The sequence below is a fragment of the Meleagris gallopavo genome, chromosome 2 (assembly GCF_000146605.3).
Source record: "Meleagris gallopavo isolate NT-WF06-2002-E0010 breed Aviagen turkey brand Nicholas breeding stock chromosome 2, Turkey_5.1, whole genome shotgun sequence".
NCBI classification, from domain to species: Eukaryota; Metazoa; Chordata; class Aves; order Galliformes; family Phasianidae; genus Meleagris; species Meleagris gallopavo.
In genome coordinates this window covers 61,653,387-61,663,008 of record NC_015012.2, presented here as the reverse complement: position 1 = coordinate 61,663,008, position 9,622 = coordinate 61,653,387, and the positions used below count along the sequence as shown (strand labels likewise).

At 41.5% G+C, this 9,622-nt stretch overlaps 1 long non-coding RNA gene across 1 annotated transcript; it reads right to left on the bottom strand.

The window, feature by feature from the left end:
- Window positions 1-1,691: 1,691 nt before the first annotated feature.
- Window positions 1,692-4,323, bottom strand: LOC104909811. Its single transcript, XR_792613.2, has 3 exons — window positions 4,309-4,323; window positions 3,918-4,048; window positions 1,692-1,733 (listed from the first exon to the last, which is right to left on the bottom strand). It is a non-coding gene; the product is annotated as an uncharacterized LOC104909811 (long non-coding RNA).
- Window positions 4,324-9,622: the final 5,299 nt, after the last annotated feature.

The window sequence follows — 9,622 nt, the reverse complement described above, 5'->3', positions numbered from 1 at the left end:
GAAAGCAAAGTCTAGTTCTTAAGACCTCACTTGGGAAGGAAGGTGTTGACTCTGGAGATTAGACTGTATGTGTGTTATAGATTTAAATCCACAGACCAAGATAAAGAAATAATTTTCAGAACCAGAGGAGCAATAACTTAGCAAGTGCCCTTCCCCAGTAATTTCCCAGCTCAGCTGGGGATGCTCAGCTTGGCATCATCAACCTGGACAATTTTGCACAGAGATGGAGCATACCCTAGATAAATGGTAAGGATGAAAGTGGATAGTGGAGTAGGACAGAGGGAAGAATGTAAATGGGGAAAAGATGACATCCTGTGCAATTCACAAATCAAAATTGTCTTCCACCTCCTTCCTTTGTCTGGGCAGCCCATCCCTTTGCAACACAAATCTTCCACTTCTACAGAAGTTTTCATCTCAGTTCGTTAGCATTTAGACTTCTTAAATCTTTCCTTCTCATGCTGCCCCTCGGCCTGACTTGGACAGCTTCCTCCAGCACTGCCTGACAATGAACTAGCACCACCTGGCTCCCTTTTCATTCCATCTGCTACCTTTGACCTTTCAAGGGCATCTCATCCCACAGCTACCTTTACCACAACATCTGGAGCTTCCTTCCGCTCCTTCTGGGCTCCCCTTCCCCACTTCCCTCCAAAATTCCCTTCTGCCTCATGTATTTCACTGAGGAATAGTAAATTCCAGCCAGATGCTCAGTGCCCCCAAGAAATGAATGCCTGTTTGCATAACACTGCTTATGTTATCAGAAGGCCATGCCTCTTACACTGCTGAAGTATTGTGACAGAAGTTCCCAGAAACACAAACAAGAGTGGACAGGAAAAGACTTGAAAGTACAAGCATAGATTGGTACCAGAGATATCAAGGATGTAATTAGAAATCATTGTTTAATGCATGGTCAAGTCATTAAATAATAATTGTTAAGGACTTGCTGTTTTGAAAATCAGTTTTAGATTACGAGGTGAATCTGCACACACAGGTGTAGGTATATCAGGATTTTATATTTCGTGTGAAGATAGCTTCTCAGATGTCTTTGCTTCACAAGTGGGAATGAAGAACTCATTACACTAATTTCCTGTATTGTTATATAGATAAATATTAATTTATAAATTGTCACTGAATCATATTTGCTCAGTTCTCCTTCTAGGTTCTAATTTGAATGCAGCAAGCATCAAATCACCTTCCATATGTGCCCACCAGTCAACCAAGATGTCCCACAACCCCCTTCAGCCCCATAGGTCCTAGGCCCACGGAAATGAAATATGTGTTTTGTGAGGCCCAGAAGATCAGCTTGGTTTGGATGGATCTTCTTCTTCTGTGCACACCTGCCAGACTAAGTACAAGAGCCACATAGATCAGCTCAGCAGGACACACGCAAGAAACTTGTGTGTGGTTGTTCAGGGTGTGGCTATGCAGGATTTGTACCTAATGCTGCACTGCATATACTCAAATAAGGTTCAGATCTAAAAGCAAAGCTAACAATCTTTGGCATGCAATTAGGTGAGTGAGTAAAAGCAGATTTATTTCCCCATTGGAATCAATTCAATTCTTACCTGATTTTGGATAAGTAGCTATAAATATGTCACTGTCCTTAATTTCAAAATTCTCCAGGGAAGCTACATACTCAGGTGTAGTAATTTTTGGAAAGTAAAACCCTTTGTAATTGAATACAAACTCTTTTGATGGTTCCATCATTAATCTGTTGTCACTCATGGATGAATAAGCTGCAATAAGAAAATATAAAATTATAGTTTTTGGGTTTGCTCTTACCTCCTAGGAAAACAAAAAGCAAACACAAAGAAATGCGTTCCTGCATGAAAAACAAACAACCAAAAAAACCTCCAAAAACGAAGGAGTAATTCAAACAAGCAATCCCAGTGCAGGCCAACATTAGTAAAATGCATTTTGCTTCAAAATGCACTTAAATTTACCTTTCAAATTTTCATGAAAATCAAGTTATAAAATGAAAAATGAAAGATTCATAGCATGATCCTCTATTTCTATGTTACATGCTTTTAAATCTGATGTGGTCAATGGCAACCCATATAAAAATAGTATATATTAAAGTTCCTCTAGGATTTGAATGACTAATATTTCTTTTGGGTCATCACCAGCTCTTAAACAGATCTTGCATAGCCAAGCTTTCATTGTGAACTTTGTGACTGAAGTTGTGTACAGCATGCTTTATTTTAAATTGTACCTCCTTCTAGTTCTTGTCCACCTCTTTCTTAAAGTTTCTCCGATAGTAAGATTTTCTGAAAACAGTGATGGAGAGGTTCAAAATGTGATATTTAAAAAAAAAGTTAACGATGTCATTAAATATTCCTGAACCTATTATCAATATTGCTACATACTTGCCAGAAAAATATATTCATCGTTAATGTTACATATGATAGGAAAGAACAAAATCTAAGTTTTTCAACTTTGATATCACAGGTGTTATTCTATTTGAGTTAAAGAACATTTTGAAATGGACATCTTTCCATCTGGAGCTTTACCCAGTTTTCTTTTCCCTGCCTTCTTCCCTACGAAGTATAGATGACTCTTGGACTTCAGTGTTTGCTGTTTCTTCATCATCCCTCTATCACTGCCACACAGATTGCCAAATCAGCTGCTTATAACACTCACACCAGCCAAATGACCCAAGTTCACCACGGCAGACAGTTCTTGGAAAGGAGGTGCCTGATCCCCACCATTATCACTCTCCTGTTTAAGATTTCCTGCCCTTTTGCCGTCCAACCAATAGAGCTGCAATGGCCTCACTCTTACCCAGCAGTGCCCTTTTTTGATGGAGGGTGTGGTGGAAAAAAGGACAGGCCATGACCTTGTGCCCTTGGATGTATCCATGGGCTAAGGACCTGCCTACATGAGGCACATGCGCGTGGACACCGCCTATGGGACCTGTGCTCCCTTCAACACGTGGGTTGCTGTCCCACCATGAGGCAGTGCCAAAACAGGGCAGCACTGGGCCTGCATGCAGCTCAGATGGGCAGCCTCTTCTCATGACATGGCCAGAGGATGCACGGGCATCCCTCAGGCTGGCTCTGTGGCCAGGCTGGGCCTGCTGCTCCCCATACCCGGCCACTCAGTCATGTCAGAGTAATGACCAGACAAAACGGTTCAGGCTTAAACAACTGGAGAGTCACTAATCACATCAGAAGTGCTGGTAGCAGTAAATCCATTCAGAAAATCAAGAACAGATTTGAATTCAAGTCATGATAAGAAAACTGGTGGCACAAAGGACAGAAAAATATGGTGAATGAATATTTTTAGGGTTATGGAGGAATAATGGAGAATTTGTAAGAAACAGAATGAAGACACATTAAATACGCAGCAAACAGAAATCATTTTTGACCAGATTCTGTCAAAAGCCTGACCTTTCAGACTACAATGGTACTTTCTTACAGACAAGAGATTGAAAAAGTACACCAGGAAAGAAAAGTCTTGATGCCACATTGGCTAGGATATATATTCACAGTGTAGTGTATCTGATGGGAGAAGAAATAACCATTCCAATATGCTCTAATCAGCCAGAAATACATTTGAAAAATGCTTCTAAAAATCTGCCTCCAATTGCGGACACAAGGGCGTCTGTCTGTTCGTCTCCTACGTGTATGGGGATCTGACCCTTCTGCTTTGCTCAGGGAGCTGCCTCACAGCTGCAACTCCAACCCCTTGCTGAGCAGTACAGAAAAATGGGTGTAAAACTCAGCTTCTGACACCAGCTGTCAGAGCCCAGCTGTATGGCCGTCCTCCCCTCAGCTCACACTCTGCTTCTCTGGCAGCACTTCTCAAAATGTTTGATGGAAGAGTCCCATCACAGTTCTACTCATCTTACCAGAAGGGCAATCACCATAGCATTGTTTAACTCACCAACCCACAGCTCCAGTAATGTCAGGCATGCTTACCTTCTGTTTTCTCTTCCAGGGCACACGGAGATGTATGTTACGACTGTGAACGTGAATAGTTTGAGAGAGGCGTGAGCTGTCACGTTTCCTTTTTAACCATCCTGTTTGGCTGTCGTTCAATATTTGCTTATCTGTAACGCAGCTAGAGATTAGAGAACTGACATAACCCTTCAGAAGGTTAAAGCACTCCAGAGAGATTTAGCAAATTATTTTAATGCAATTTAATTTTTGTTCCTCCAATTTATCAAGAGGATTGTTGAGGAAGGGTGAGAGTGAAGAGGAGCAGAAGTCACTACAAGGTTCTCTTTCTTTCCTTTTTTTTTTTTTTTTGTTGTGTATGTGTGTGTGTGTTTCTTACTCAGCTCCCACAGAATTTTTGCCCTTGTTATACCTGCACACTGTATGTGACAGCAGTCTGAATGAGCAGTCTGAGTACATCACCCTACTGAACTGGAGTGAAACCAGTCAGACCCGGCCTGAGCCAAGATCTTCTTGGGGTGAGTTCTTTGGTTCCCTGTAATGGAATGTGCGATTTTATGTTTTTCTACAAGCACCTGTAAGTGAAATAAAATCTTGCCTGAGACCTTTCTCACTGAAACTTGCGCACCAACCACGTTACGCAATAAAGAAAATTTTGTCCCCCAGCCCTATACCTTGTTTTGTGTAGTTACTTTTTAACCTGGATCGATTCCCCAGGTAGTCCCCAGACTCGCACAACAGATCCATCAGGTAGGGGACAAGCCAGAACGAGGAGTAGGGCTAAATTCTTCTTTGCAACAGAGGGTAGTTTTAAGCCCAAAGATTAAGCCTGTACTGCTCTGCTTTGTGCTCCAGTCAGGCACGCCCAGTGTTTTGTAACTGCAATTTCTGGTCAAGGAATTTAGTATGAATGGAAGGCGACAGCTATTGATCCTAAAACAAGGCACGGAGATCATCCGTGAGAGGTTTGAAGAGGCCTAAAGACCAACATCTGCTGTCTGTCACCACCTCCGTGTTCTAGCCGGGGCACCAAAAACTTTGACTTAGGGCAAGACGTAGTGTTTTCCAGGAGAAACAAATGGACTGTTAAGCTATTTGGCCTTTGGACAGATGGTGAATTGGCAGAATATACAAATCTCAACAATATAGTAAAATGACAGCATCAGGAAGTTATGACCTGCCCCTGATTGTCAGTATTGTTGAATTACAGTCTATCGGCAGCTAATTGAACGTAGTTTCCATGTATTCAACTCTATTACCTGTTTTGGGACAAATAGTCCTGTACAGTATTAATAATTAACCTCAAGATCCAAATACCTAACATATACTTAAACCACAGGTGAAGTTGCACAAAGTTCAGTTTGTAGAGGAAAGAATATTTGTGCTTTATTGTATGGCCTAGAGCCTATGTTTCCAGTGCTGGTCACTTCTACCCCTTGTGTTCTTCCCTTGTTGTTTCCTCTGGTACTTTCACACAACATACTCCCGTTCATACAAGCCGTGGCTTTCCTTTCAGAAATGCCTACAGCACTGTGAAATTGAGAGTCCTAAAATAAGCCTCCACGTTCCCTGGGCAGATAACAGACAAAGACAGGCTTCCCACCAATCTACTCTGTAAAATTAAAGTTTTATACATCAGTACAAAATGTATTCAACATGTCATTGCAATCACTTAAACTCACTTAAACCACTTTGACCTTCATTCTTGGTACGTACATAGGAAAAGATAGTAGCTCCGCTAACCGTGAAGAAGGTTTGCAATACATTCCTTTCCTTTAAACAATCCTCTGGTACGCTTATACTCCATTAACATCTAGTGTTGCCTGTTATTGCACAAAATCCATGCCAAAGATATGTGGTCTGAGTTACTAGGGACATTTCTCAGTAGTTGTACCTTACTATTACCTAAGGTGTCAATCAGTGGCTCATTCCTCTGGGATTTCTGTCACTGGCATACTGTGTCTCCTTCTTTCTTCCACTCCGTTGTGAGAGATGGCAAAAGAGTGGCAGTATGTCAAAATGCTGTCTAACATGGAAGTGTGTATGAAGAAAAGATGTGGGATTGTATTCTGCATGCAGAAGATGGCAGATGGTGATAGTATGACAGTAGAGATTGAATCTTCTGGCCAATATTCCCTTACATTTTCTTGATGTAGAACAGACGGCAGCAGTTGTTTACAATAACTTGCTTTTTACATTTCTAATTTTCTCCATTTATGATGATTCAACTTCTGATGGAATACCATTACACTCTTGTTCACCTTTTGAATAAAAACCTTTCTTCTCCCATCTCATCATTTGCCTTGGGACAATTTTTCACTTCTTCAAACATAACCTATTCTCACTCTGATTTACCTTTAACACAGTTCTATTTTATTTCAGAGCTGCAGATTTTCTGTGCAGCATCCTTTAGATCATGCAAAAGGCAGACTTCGGAGCAGAGTCCCATTCCAAATTGCATGATAATCCATTGAGAACAGGTTTGTCAGAACAGTTTGACATTTTATCTCTCAGCGTCACTTCAAACAAGATTGTTTTGTTATCTGTATTTTGATAAGAGGAACTCATTGTCTCTGGATTAGAATAAATTAATGCAAAACCAAAACCAAAACAAGAAAATATTAATTGAATAAATTTGCTTATTCTGTGTGCTTTTAGATTATTCTTCTCAAACAGACACCAGGCAGTCACTGACTGTGGGACATGGCTGGGGGAGGGCTCAATGGGAAGGGACCTGGTTTTGCTGGTGACAGTAGCTCATCCGGAGCCAGCAGTACACTCTGGTAGACAAGGTGCAAGCCACATTCTTAAATGCATTAAACACAGAATAGCCAGAAGGTCAAAAAGAGGTGCTTCTCCAGCTATATTTACTGCTGGCACAGCCTCACTTTGCATACTGTGTGCAGTTCTGGCCTGCAAAATATAAAAAGGATGTCAAGGACTGTGAAAATGTCCAGAAGAAGGCAACTAAGCCTGATAACAGGTCTGGAAGGCATGTCCTGTGAGAAGAGGCAGAGATTTTCCAGAGTACGGAGGCTAAGAAGTAACCCCTCTGTTCTCTGCACTCCTTCTGAGAGGGAAACAGAGGTGCCAAGCTCTACTCTTGGATGGCAGGATGGGAACAGCAGAAAGCTGAGCCACAGGAAGTTTAGAGTGGGTACTAGGAAACATTTTGTTTCTGTGAGGGTGCCAAACACTGGAACAGACTTGGTAGAGATCTGGTTGATACCCCATTGTTGTCAGTGATCGGAACAACACAATCATAACATAATGTAAATTTTGGTTAGTCCCAAAGTGGTCTGGCAGTTAGACTTGGTGATCTTCATAGGTCCCTTCCACCTTCTCCTCTCCTCTCCCTTTCAATCACAATTTCTGATTAACCTGATTGAAATAAATAAATATATAAAAATGAAACATTTTTTTGTAAAAAAGAAATATATATACATTTTGAATTGACAGAAAGTTTTAACATTGCTTTGAAGGAGAAATAAACACATCTTCTCTCCTCTTCCTCTGAATCTCAGTTCCTGATTAATCTCATAGTTTTCTTGATAGTCACCTGAAGCTTTTCTGAGAGTTAGATAATGGCACATAAAAAATAAGCTGCATCAGCACTCAGTGTAGAGGATATCTAGGAGAACATTCAGTAACCAAGCTGTGTTGTGTAAGTTTACAGACATTCCTCCATTGCTTTCCTCAGCAATATACTGTGCAGCTGAACATGAGTGGCCAGGATATCCATAAAGGATGAGCTTGTGGCCTTTACATCTGGTTGTAGAACTGTACTACTCTATTATCCCACTGTCTATGAGATCAAAATAGATCAAAGTCGTTTGTGGCTATAGCAGAAATGCTAAGTTATGACCTGAAACAGTGATAGAGCACCTGGTAGGAAGGCAGGGCCAACCCACGGGAGCTCAGGGGTATGCTCCACCAAAAGGGGTGGACCCAGGATCCACCCCTTCACAGACCTCATTTAAGTGTTGGCAGGAGAAGAAAGGGCATCTTTTGTTGGAGGTCTCTGGCTCTCTGTGGCCTTTCGAGGGTAAGTAGCTCTCTTCCTTCATTTTTGCGTCTGTAGTTGCCGCATTTTGGCTCATTCTCATTTGCTGTAGCCTGAGACTTTGCTGTCCTGCTGTTATTGTGGTTCTTTTCATCCCATTTCAGCATTACAGTAGCATTTTTAGTAATTTCTGTGATCTGTTCCCTCACTGTTATCTAAACTGTGGTTCCTAACTGATGTTCTCCCATTGCCCTGCCCCAGCTGCAGTTCCTAGAGTCAAACTGACATATAGAGTACTTGTTAGAATGCAACACACTTAATGGAATTTATTGTGAGCCTGGCATCCAGTCGAGTGGAAAAAGGGGATCCTGTCTCGCAGGGTCAGTTGTTGTCCAGGCACTGTCAGGAATTGTAGCTGCAGAACCCTTGCAGATGATCAGGTGAAACTCGCACTCTTGCTCACTTATAAGCCCCTTTGATCCAAGTACTCCTTTCTGTAGAAAGTACCTCCAGATACCAAGTATTTGTAACTCAGACACCGCAGTTCCTGCTGCAGCTGAGGAACTCTGGCTGTTGTGAAGATGCAGAGCTCTTTGGAACAGAAAGTGAGAAGGCATTTGGGAATGTTTTATTAGGATAAGATGTCAGCAGCCAACTGGGTTCAGCACAAGTTACAAGCCTCCTGATGAATGCTTATATCTGGGATGAGCTTCCTTTCCCCACTGTGAAAGCACTAGCAATGAGACCTGGGGTCACCAGCACCATGCCAGTGGGAGCCCAAAGCTCTGCATCCTGCAGTTTCCATCAGCAGTGCAGAGAAGTTGGGTTAGAGGTGTGGGGGCACTGTTATCTTGCTGTCTGAGACAAGACATGGAGTCAGCAGACAGCCAGCCATGCTTCTGCCAGTAAGCAAGGGGAGAGGATTATAATAGTTATGTCTTTCAAATATACCATTCATGCACAGGTTAGAGGTATATCATTTGGCATTACAAATTAAGTGAATTAAGGCATCAGGTAGTAGTTAATTAACTTCTAATAATCCACAGTACAACTCACAGTAACATGTTTTCTCATGACAGAATGTGCAGAGTTATCTGAAATGCTTGTTTAAAACGTTAGTGAAAATATGCAACCTTTGTAAGCCACTTAATACTGGTGTCAAAGTCACTCCACCCTTTGTATAGGTGGCCAGACAGCACAACTGCTTGCCATTTCCCTGTGAGACCACTGCTTCCTGCAGGTGATGGGTTAGATCACAAAGAAGTGAATGATCAAGGGTGTACCTACAAATGCTACTTGTTGATAAAAGGTGTTCTGTGAATAAGGCAGAATGTTTGAGTGCAAGTACAGAGCTGTCATCCGGCACGAGAAGCTGTCTGCTCTAAATGAAGTGTCCTTAAGTAGTGCTGGTTCCTCCAGCCAGCATTGCCACAGCTGTTCACTAACAAGATGGTGTCTACTTTCAGAGTGGCAGGTATGACTTAATTACAAAAAAAAAATTAGAAATCCCAAGAAGCTTGATGGCAGTTAAAATTGATTAGAACTGTATTTTGAACTCCTGTTTAAAAAAAAAAACAAAAAAAAAACAACAACAACAACAAAAAAACTATATATTTTTACATACCAGAACTTAATTTTATGTCATCAAAGATTACAGCTCTAACTCACACGCTTGGAGCTATGGGATTTTTTAGTGGGACCGGGAAACAGACAAAGATTCACA